General features: G+C 39.7%; 1 protein-coding gene across 2 annotated transcripts in view; it reads right to left on the bottom strand.

Moving 5' to 3' along the window:
• The window catches only part of LOC105462410 (limbic system-associated membrane protein), a 50,300-nt gene extending 41,090 nt beyond the window's left edge, over positions 1-9,210 (bottom strand). Inside the window, exons 1-3 of one of the 2 annotated variants that reach the window (XM_011708984.1) lie at positions 9,128-9,210; positions 8,351-8,565; positions 7,891-7,935 (exon numbers count right to left, since the gene is read on the bottom strand). The gene's annotated coding sequence lies outside the window, so the exon portion shown is untranslated. Of the gene's footprint in view, positions 1-7,890; positions 7,936-8,350; positions 8,644-9,127 lie in introns of those variants that run through there. The other variant, XM_011708975.1, reaches the window with a different exon arrangement.
• Positions 9,211-11,643: the final 2,433 nt, after the last annotated feature.

Below are 11,643 nucleotides of genomic sequence, written 5' to 3'. Positions count from 1 at the left end.
CGTGTATGTTGCCGGTTTGTGTGGGGTCTTTTAATACCGTTCGGATCAATGCGTCGGACAAAGTGGAGTTTAGTTCGTGATGCTTGGACGTCGGTTCTGTGGCGCGCAAGCTTCGAATGCTTGAAACTCAGTTATTAGAAACAACTGGAACATTGGAAGAGAGTTATTGAAGATTGCCATCATTCCGTGTGGTTGCGTCAATCTATCGTTTGTTAGAGTTCAAAGGAGTCAGAGGCAAAGCGATAAGAAGGTCTGAAGTTCGCAAAATAAAACATTATTTATGGAAAAAAGAACGAAAGTGTACAATTATATAAAATGTAAAAATTATATATATATATATATATATATAAATTTTTAAATATATGTCTAAAAAAACTAATATGCCTTAACACATATGTGTAAATTTCTTTTTAATAAGTAAAAAAGTAAAACATTAACGGTGCGCCGTAATGATTTTAAACTGTGAGTCATAAGGTGGGTTGACACCTGTTTGCGAGAGTCACGAGAAGCTGTTTAAAAGTGGCGTGAAGGAACGAAGTAGAGGAGAGAGAGGAAATATCCCGCAGGACGATAAATAAAATTATAAGAGTAGGCTATAAAACGGAGGCGAAAGAAGAAGAAAAAAGAATTGCGGAGGGAAAGACGGGCTGGCGTCAGAAAGAAGACGCCGTGGAAAGAGGCAACCGCTTGGTTTTCTTTTCTGTGAGAGTCTTTAGCCGCGCTTATGAAAGAGAAACATACAGTCTACCGGAGACGGCCGCGACTATTCCCGAAGCTTCTAAGGGCTGATTAAAATCTCAGCGTGCTGATTTAAGAGATCGAATTAAGTTTAACCGCTTCAATTCCCGAGTGATAAGGCTGGTTTTATTGGCGCACAATTGGCGAACCTGGCGCTAAATTAAAGCAAGTATTTCCTAGCGGTAGCGCGAGTCTTCTCGCGCTCGGAAAATGGAGCTTTCACTTTAGTTTTTACGACGTTACATTACCCCGCAAATCAATGTAAACGTCATTATTCTTACAACATTACGGACGATGTTGTCGCAGGATGGAGAATTTAAATAATTGCCCTTGAACGATATTATGGCCGTTACTTTGAGATTTAACTAAATTTTAACTTTGCGATAAAAATGTTTTTATGGCGATAGAGAAAAGTTTTATCATTGATTCACATAAGTGTCGCTTACGAGAATATAAATCTCGGGAAAATTGATATATTAAATTAATAATAATATCGCATATAACATCGTGTAAAAATAGAAGAACTGTGAATGAAATTAGTTTCCTGGAAATCGTCGAATTACTTTCGCGATGGTTATGATAAAGTAAGTCGTTACACCGACGTATTTTAATATACAATATTTAATGTAGACAAATGCAGTACGTGGAGCGGCATGAAATCACGTTCCAGAGACGAGAGAGAGATGAGATACTGAATGTGAGAAAATATGAAAGCGAGGACAGTTGCGGTAGAAGTTACGCTTTTTTAGTCACATTGAATTCGCTGCGTTATTAGCAACCTTTTAAAACCCGAGTAAATCCACGCATGGCTGCGATCGGCGGCATGTATTTTTACGAGAACGAATTACGTCACCTGCATATGCGCATACTGCATGTTCGCTATATACATATGTGACGAATTTATACGCGAGGTATTTATATGCGGGTATAAACCTTTTCTCGCTCGCGGACCCGAAAAATTGTGCCCTGTTTCATCGGCGCCGTGTAATCAGCTAACAAACTGATCGAGTTCGTTGGATCTCGCGTAGCGGAAAACAATATTTTCGTTTTGTTTGCCTCGTCATAACTATCCTTCACGTGCACGCCAAAAATGAATAGCACACTGACGAACCGTTAAAGATGGATAAATAAAGATAAAATGAAAGAGGGATCTTTTAAAATTTCGTCACTCTTTTTTGCTAATGTTCTCACTTTGGAGCAGCACGTTCTTCTAAACCCCCGCGTTTAGTTGGTCGTGTTCTTATCTCAAGAGAGAGAGAGAGAGAGAGAGAGAGATCGGCGCAAAAACGACCCCCGCGGTACAGGGTAAGTCTGTTCGCTTCGACACCGGAGCGACCCTTAATGGGGGAATGGAAGAGTATCGCATGCTCAGAAAAGTTGGATCCTCTTTCGAAAGGTTTTAGTCTGCAAAAAGCAACGCTGCCAGAAGGTGGTATAGACGAAGGTATGAACAGGGTCGAAGGTAGTGTAACTGCGGTTAGCAGGCCTTCGACCCATGTCGAGCGTGGAATTAGGCACTTTTCCAGAAAAGCACTTGATCCGGTCGACTGTATGAGTTTAGAACGGCAGCTAATTACTACGGCTTGCTCTCTCTCTCTCTCTCTCTCTCTCTCTCTCTCTCTCTCTCTTTCATTCGCTCTTATATTCCATTTTACTCCTCTTTTTGCACTTCGTTAAATTTTCTACATGTCTCTCTGTTTCCCTTCTTTCTCTTCTACAAATCGCCCTCAATCTCGTTTCACGCTTTCAAATTTTAGAATTCACCTTTACCGATTTGCAAATCCAATATGTGGGCTCTTTGCACACTGCGTAATCGATAGTCGTATAAACGGCTATTCGGAAAAGGTGTTTCTTTTGATAAAGTTGCAAGTCTACTGTCAGCGCGAAAATAAATACGATAAACGATGACGTTTATTACGTCGTCAGAAATTTTCGGAGCATTTAACGAACTAATTAAATTTTTTTTTGAAATTCTACCATGCGAATGAAATTTCGGGTGTAACAAAGAACCCGAAACCACAAAAGTAAGACAATCATAAAACAAGTGTAATTTATACATGAACTGCTGTTTCACGTTGCAATAATACGCGATAAATTATTACGATTGTATGAAAATAAAAATGAGTTTTTCAACGAAAACGCAATTAAAAATGTGTTTTTTTTACAGTTTATCAACCGCACAGAACTCGTTTCGTTATTCTATTCTACTTGCTCAGCAAAGGTGTTACAATGTTTAAAAAAAAAAGGAAATAAAAACTAAATTGATAAGTACAGAGATAAGTTGAGAAAGTTGATATTCACTTTACACGGAAAATAGATAAGATTTGCAATTAAGGCAAATTACGTTTCTACATGTGTAAGAAATTGCTGCCGCAACTGAAACGATAACAATTCGCTGTGCCAATTGTCTTTTACGTCTTATCTCTTGCATGCATTATGCAAAGCACGCAATACCGTAATGAATACTCGTAGAAAACAAGAGATCTCTCGTGAAACCCTCAATAATGCAAACCGCGCACTCCAATTATCAAGTACCGATAAACGATTTTATCCATTCCTCTTCTACGTCTCGAGATTATTATTATTATTAAGCTTCGTTTTATTTCTTTCTGCAAAAAGCAAATAAATCCGGCTACTTGAAATCTTTAACAACGGTAATCGCTTTTGTAAGATGGAGATCTTTGATGGAAGATCAATCATTACTTTGATTGGCTGAGTCATCGAAACGACGGGATGTGCGGTTTGTAGATCGATACGCGGTTGGATATCGTACGGCTATCTAATACACCGACAGATCACGGAGCACTTTGTTCCGCTGGTTTTTTTGCCACCCACGGAAAGCACTCTCCATTTACACTATAAAAGCTTCGCGCAACTGAGGAGCCACCAAGTAAAGCGAATCGAGGGACGTGGAAACAAATCGAGACTATTCGAGACGAGTGTATAGCCGAAGGGATGCGATGGCATGTACGTAGATCGTCCGCGGAATTTTCTCGTGAAATTTGCTACTAAAGGCTGGCCGGGCTGGCCAGTGTGTTGGCTAGTATACATTATAAATAATGCAACTACAATAGCGTCATTTCCTGACGTCGTAATTAACAGTCGAGTTACTCTGATTAAATGTGGCAGCAAATTGCTGTCGTACATACACGTGTATGTATACGTGTATCGGGTAAACACCGTTTATCGCGCACTATAATATACGCGATACAACATTTTCTATCTCGGTATTTATCACAGCGTTTACCCGGCGTGCTCCGAATTCCGGAAAACCTCTCGCTTATTTCCGAGTACGATATCGCGACGCGCTTTTCCCCTCCGCGCATATAGCTGGTTTCCGTCGCGGAAACAATATCAACCGGCGTCATATTTCATTCGTGAACGTGCGCGGTAAGGCCGGCACGGCTCCGAGACTGCGGATACCGGTGTCGTGTTAGATCGATAGTGTGTCGTAAAGGATCCATCATAATCAGTTTTGGAATCTCGACCCCTGCCGATTTGATTCGCCGCGGTTTGATTCCATTCTGCAGGTGTGCCTTTATCGACACGGGATACACGCTTTGATTATATTCGAGAGCTTCGTGTGGCACAGAAACGCAACGTCGTAGCTACTGCAGCTGCACCGGGATCGGAAACGCGCGGAATTCCAAGGGTGGGACGACCACGGGGATATTCCGATCACGTGTCGGACAACCGACAGCGCGCGTTTCCTCTCAATTCCCTTTTCCACGAAAAGAGAGTTCTTGAACTTCGCGCGCTCTCGAACGTTTCTACAAGGGACGTCTCTCTTCCCGTCCTGTCTTCGTGCCGATTCTCGCCCGCGCGCGTTCCACTTAGATAAGCGAGTCGATTCGCGCCCACGATTTCGCACGATGAGGATCTTTGTGCGTGCCAAAGGGACGGCACGTGGCCAGAGACGCGCTTTGTACCGTCTGAAGTTGAAAACTAAAATATCCGCGGAATTTCCTATTGTGTGTAGAGAATTTCGCGCCAAAAGAGTACTGCGCTCTGATATGCGAGGGCATTTTCCCGAAACAATGTCAAATGTATTGTTCGCATTCCCGATTTGGAAATTTTTGAAACGTCTAGTTTTTTTTAATTTAAAAAAAAGCTCACTTTTTATTATGCCAATTTGAATTTGGAATCCCCGTTGTATAGTAGAGGAAACACGGTCGCAATTACGAGAAACTTGTTCGCCAAAAGTCGCAGCAAAACAAACGAGACGAGAAATTAAATCAAGTAAAGAGCTTCTCTCGCGAGTGATGAACCCAGTTCTATATAGCATGGATTTTGAAACTAATGAACTTTTAAATCAGACAGATTTCATTCGCTCTCGAGCCTAGCAGAACTCCACTCCACGGGGCGAGTTAGATTCACGTAAAATAAATAAATCAGCAGTTTTTACCAGCCGATCGTTGTCGACCATTAGAAGAGAGCTTTCGAAGCTTCCGGCGCCGTAGTTTCCGGACCATCGCGCGGAATATCAGGCGGTCGATCTTACCCTTAATTACAAGTCATTGTCCCGGGGAGCGCCGCGAGAGAGTCCGAGTTCCCAAGAAACTTGCTTGATCGTCTTGCAGCTGCGAGCACGCGTCGTTCGGTCGCGAGGCTACCCGAGTGTACGAAGAGAGAGAGCCGCGCGCGCCTCTTGAGTTGCTCAGGCTTAATGGAACTTCTACTTGGATGCTACATCGCTACCTTCCTATCTTCCAATTGATTCCACTCACGCGCCGCTACGAGGGTAGCTCGTACCGATAGCTCTAACTATCTGGAGGAGGAAAGAATCGATCTCTGCCTATCGCTCAGTCTTACCACCTTGCCGTCTTATCGCGCGCTTGCAATCAATTGGGAATCCATGTGATTTTATTATCGCAGTCGATCGGAGACGTCAGTGTGTGCCCGAAGATTCTATCGATTAAATAATTAAGTTACGAAGCAAGAACTGGAAATGACGATAGAGTAACACATCATGCTCAATTTATACGTGAAAAGATATAATCATCAAAATTGTGATCATAAAAGAAAGTAGATGATAATAGACAATAATAAAAAGTAATAAAAAGTAACAAAGCGAATAAGAAAAAGAGGAAAAAGGAGAAAGAATTTTATATCTGTAATAAAATGTATAAATTTTTTATTCTTTACCTGAGATGAAAGATAAGCGCCGCGCTTTGTGAAAAATTTTCCAGCTATGGGTAATATTCAATATAAATTCTCTAAATTAATCTTTTTTGATTAAAAAATATATATTCTCATCAATTTAATCAATAGTGTGTTCTTTGCTGTGCAGTAATAAAACTAAAAATCATACACGATTATACATAACAGATATCTACTATCTTTCTCCTGTCCTTCTTTATTCCGACATTTTGATTGTCTGCAATTATCTATAGGGAACAATCGGTGCGATCTTAATCACGAAAAAAAAAGAAAAAAGGTTTCGCATTGTGAGAATTATAGCTGAGCTGCTTTGGGAACTTCCAGTTGATTCCACTCACGTGCCGCACCGTAGTGACTTATAAAGACGTTTATATCCACTCAAGAGGAAAAAAAAAGAAGAAGTTTGGTAAATGCCTCTGCGTCTTCTCCGAAACTTGAATTATATTCATTTAACGATGTCGAACAACAGGAAATTTTTTTGGCACTTTTTCAATTAGAAATGGATTCGCGCGCGGCGCGAGCTCCCGTCGGGCAAGAGAAAAATGATACATTTTCTTTTTAAAATGGTCCTCAGAGAGAGAGAGAGAGAGAGAGAGAGAGAGAGAGAGAGAGAGAGAGAGAGAGAGAGGATTACGAGATTTAACGGGTTAATATCGCTTAATCCTTTTGCGCTTTCTGTTATCAAAGCACACGTAACGCTCTGAGTGCATGTCGCGTGCGTTACACGATGGAGAGTTTCCGCTGCACGGACCGCCGCGCCGGGCGTTACCGTTGCGCTTAATGGAACTCGAGCTTGGCCTCATCGCATCCCACCCAATCGATTTTACTCACGCGCTACACCGGAACAGATTGCACGCTTCCCTGTATCTAGGCGCAATGAAAAACGGTCGCTGTTTTCGGTTCATCATCACACCTGCAGGCGCTTTTATCGCGGGTCACGCGCATCCGTCCGCAACGACGTCCATAACTCTCGCGTCCCGAAGACGAACGCGCTTTTGATATTTTCTTCATTTTGTTAGATTGCGATGAGAATGGTCTCTACATTTCGGGGAATGTTTGTGGCAAACGGAACGAGCAAAAAGATGCGAGAACTCTTTCATTTTTATTGTTCTGAATTCTTTTACGGTCATAAAACCATCTGTATTCGTTATCGAATTTTTACGATCTAAATCTTATAGAAATTTTTAAGTATTCAAAGTGAAGTGAATGTTGCTAAGCGATAAGAAATGAAAAGAAATATCAACAAAAATGTAATTTTTATTCAAAATACTCTATGTATTATGTAAATGTGTATACGTATCACAAAGAGTTTTCCCTATTCTGTCCTACTATTTGGTATACTTAAAAAAAAAAGTAATACCAGCAACTAGAAAATTGAGGAAAAATAACATCTCAACTATGCATTGTAAAGTTGCTGTAAAGAAAAATAAATAAGTTGCTTGAACTAAGCAAGCGTAGCAATATTATTCATTTGCAATAAATATGCATGGAGTATAAGAAAATAATAATTTCAGATTGTATCTTATTAAAATATATATCATTAACAAAAAATGTGTCATAATGTCATTGCAGCATATTAATTCATTTAAAAAATATCTAAATAAAAAAATATTGTTATAAATCATTCTATAAGGTCTACATAATTAATTTAGTTATTTTATCATTATTTAATAATTATTAATACTGTTAAATAGTGTTAATAATTATTACCCAACGTTACATCTATTGCTGTGAATACATTTTCAAAATTCACTTTCTAAAATTATTTGCATTTTCACGATTTTATAAAACTAATTGAAGATACTAAACTTTTCAAATTATTATATTAAAACAGACAGAATTATTTTATTTTTTCTGAATGTATATACACACTTTAAAACATAGATTTAATATAAATATAAAATGATTTCTATCATTTCTCCTCAATTCAACTTCATTAGTAACAGATAAATTTCGAATTATACAATATAAAATAAAAATAATATGACATACGGATATGATGAGCGGAGTTGTAACTGCATTGGTAACTTCGTCGGTCTGCAATATATAAATATAAAATTTAAATTATAGCAATATCCAAAGAAATGAATATTCAAATATCTCATAAAGCAATTACATACATTATGCGTATTAAATCTTATTCATATCTTGCAAATAGATATTTAACAAGATAATTACGTAACTTGTAAAATACACATTCAATTATTTCAAAATTAAATTGAAATATTTTAAAGATTATTACATGCACATTAGACCTATTTTATTCGCATCTTGCAAATAGATATTTCACAAGATAATTACAATAATTTTCGAAACAATATCTTTTAGAATTAATATACACTTTTGAAACTTCACAGATACTGCAGTTAACTTAGATAGATTATCCAAATAACAATAAATAAATGAAGCACCGAGTAATAGATACCAAATAAATAACGAATTATATACTTACAAAGGATTGTTCCGCCCGATGCCTCCAAGACTTGCTCTTCCTCTCAGTCAGGTTAGATTTCTTCGTACCTGCTTTGTCCCGCTACTCACGTAACACTCGCGAAAATAAGGTTAATTACGCGCTCGCGCGCGCGCTAATCAGCTGCAGTATGCGACGATCGCGCACTTTGCACGGTACTCCCGACGTTAATCGCACGCGACGCGCACTTAATCATTCTGAGACACGAAAAGAACGTTCACGCCGATTAAAATACAGAGCCCTCGGCGACTGTGCTTACTATTTAAAATTAAAACGCGCTACATTAAACGCGCAGCTCACGGAGAATCGTATCGCATACGCGACCGGCGACATTATACATTTACCAACTTCGAAAATGCGAGAAGACAATGTTACCAACTTCGCTCCGACGCCGCGCGCGATTCGTCATAAGCGATGCAACTATGAAATCGAATTACCTACTGGGATGATCGAGAGACGATAAACCCTTTTCAAAAAATGTGCAATTAAAATATCAAACAGACGATCGAAGGTTTTCGTTCTTCGAAAGAAAAATTAATTAATTTAATGCTAAAAATTTGAATATATATATATATATATATATATATATATATAAAATACACGTTCGACAATGATACACTATAGCGTCGTATACGCGCGAGTGATTATATCGATTAGCGATCTATGATCAACCGCAGAGAATAACTGCACACTCGCCGCGCGTTCCGGAAGGTAATGACGAAGCGACTCGCCACCGGGTGGCACGAGCCGCGGACATACTACGTAAGTCAATGGTGAGATTGGTGAGTGGCGAGGAACGATAGCGCGCACTGCCCTTGTCGAGCCGGAGTGATTTGTTTACGCGTACGCGGTAACTGTTCGGTCACGGCGCCCGGCTCACCGCGAGCTTCTTGCGTACACACGCCCAAGGTTACCCCCACTCTCCCCCCCCCCCAGCCGGCCGCCGCGTAGTAGGCAAGTGGCGCTATCGCTCGCGCCGCTCGCGCGACGTGACGTAGCTCGTGAATTACACATGCCGCGCGACGCCCTGCGAAACGTGATCGCGACGAGTTTCACCGACAGCGCGAGGACTCCGTACGGGATTCTAGACGATCAGAGATTGCCGGTAATGCTTATACGACGCCCCCGTAAGAGTGTCGTCGTCAGGTATCTCTCTAGCGTTACTAAAGAAAAACGTCTCGCGTTCGCCTAGGCACTCTCTCGAAGGGGCTGCTTTTAAAGCGTCGTATTATGTTCGCCCGTATATATATATCGGGGTGCTCGGATGCTCGATGGGGGGAAAAAGAGGAAAAACAAAGCGCTACGCCACACCTCGCGCGAATATAATTAACCCACCTTCGTAAATGTATGTATTAGGACGACGGTTGTTTGTCGAAACGGATGTACCTTTCACGCGGTTTGCTCGCGTTTGATGTTTACTGTATAGAAACCGAGCGCGGCGCGGCGCGGCCGAGGGGACGCGGGTCATAAATTATCGTTTTCACTTTGATATTTACGCGCGGTAATTGTTTCTTTAATGACGATTGGACGTACATGTGCATACATATTGTTTTCGCGCGCGCGCAACGCTTTTTCGCCGGGTTCATCGATTGAATGTATATTATAATTTGCCGGGCACTCTAGTGAATGGAGAGCGCGGAGAATAATATGCGCTCATTTCAATATATTTCGGGGAATAGCTCCGCTATACATTGTTTACGTATCGTTTATTAATAATGTACATTTTGCGGGATTCACTTTGCAAGATATATTTGCATGTATGACGCGCCAATTTCGCTCGCACATTTTAGGTTGTGTTATCGCCGCGTTTTTTGACCAGTTAATTTAATTAATTTGATCTTATCGTCATGCATCGCTCGACGCGAAATGCTCGCGCATGGTGTCGACGCGTGTGGGGTTGGCAACCATTTATCTCCGAATTTTTCGGCGCGGCACTTCGAATTGCGTGGCGTCGCGTCGCGTCGTGACGAACGAGAAGTATACGGTCGTAACTCCGCGTTTTAAACCCTGCTGGTGCGGTTTTTCTTCTCTCGCGTTATAGTCTTCCGTCGTAAAGTGATAAAGTGCACGTCGCGTGCGATTAATGTCGGGAGTGCCGTGCAAAGTACGCGATCGTCGTACACTGCTGATTAGCGCGCGGGCGCGCGCGCGCGCGTAATTAACCCTATTTTCGCGAGTGTTGTGTGACTACCGAGCGGAAGCAGCAACGGGGGATCCTAATCTGAGAGGAGGAGGAGGCCTGGATGGCATCGAGCGACGACGGAGCAACTCTGGGGTATTTCACTACTTTACTACGTTATCCACCGTTCATACCATGACTCATTTGTGCTCGGTTATTTGGATGATTTAAAAATTAGCGAAAATTTTATCTATGAAATTAAAAAAAAATCTACATTTTTGAAGATATTTTTTTGGAAATTACATTATCTTATTTTATTCATTTATTTGCAAGATACAAGTAAGATTTGATAAGCACAATATAATAGAGATGTCTGTGCTCATTTTACTTTTAAATAATAGATATATTTCTTCGAAAATTATATAAAATTATCTGTATATATATATATTTATTTATTTATTTTTAGATACAAATAAGATTCGATAGGTGACATATATAATTACTGTTTGACAAATTTTAATATTAATTTTGAGATATAATTGAAATAATTGAATATTTATTTAGAAATTAATTTTGAGAAAATTGAATATTTCTTTGGAAATAAGGTCATTGTCTTGTTAGTATTTATAAAAGACAAATAAAATATGCAATATATATTCGAAAAACTTAAATATCAGTTTCTTTAGAGTCTTTAGACATTACTATAATTTGGATTTTATATTTGTGTATGTTACAGATCGTCGAAGTTACAGCTCTGCTGTTAGAACTCTGTCGTTGCGCATCATATATGTGAGTCATGTTATCTTCTCTTCTATTTTAAATGCACAATTCAAAGTTCACCATCGAAGTTAATTAAAGAGAAGTGCTATAGAAGGAAGGGTATAGTAAGAGTAAAGTGTCTTTATAGAAGGAATAATTTTATAACATTTATTTATGTTAAATCTACTATGAAAAGGATGATAAGACTAGGAAATAAGACAGAATAAAGAATAGTTTCTCTGTATAATACACAATATGTACATAACATGCGGAGTGTCCTACATATTACATACATCTTTGTCAATATTCTCTTTCGTATTATCGCTTGGTAACTTTATTTATTTCGGAATACTTGCGGTATCTTAAAAATCTCTCAAAATTTAAATCGCGAAAATTC

Source organism: Wasmannia auropunctata, unplaced genomic scaffold, assembly GCF_000956235.1.
Source record: "Wasmannia auropunctata unplaced genomic scaffold, wasmannia.A_1.0 LD336116.1, whole genome shotgun sequence".
Lineage (NCBI taxonomy): Eukaryota > Metazoa > Arthropoda > Insecta > Hymenoptera > Formicidae > Wasmannia > Wasmannia auropunctata.
Note: the sequence above shows the minus strand (reverse complement) of the source record. Positions and strands in the feature narration are given on the sequence as shown.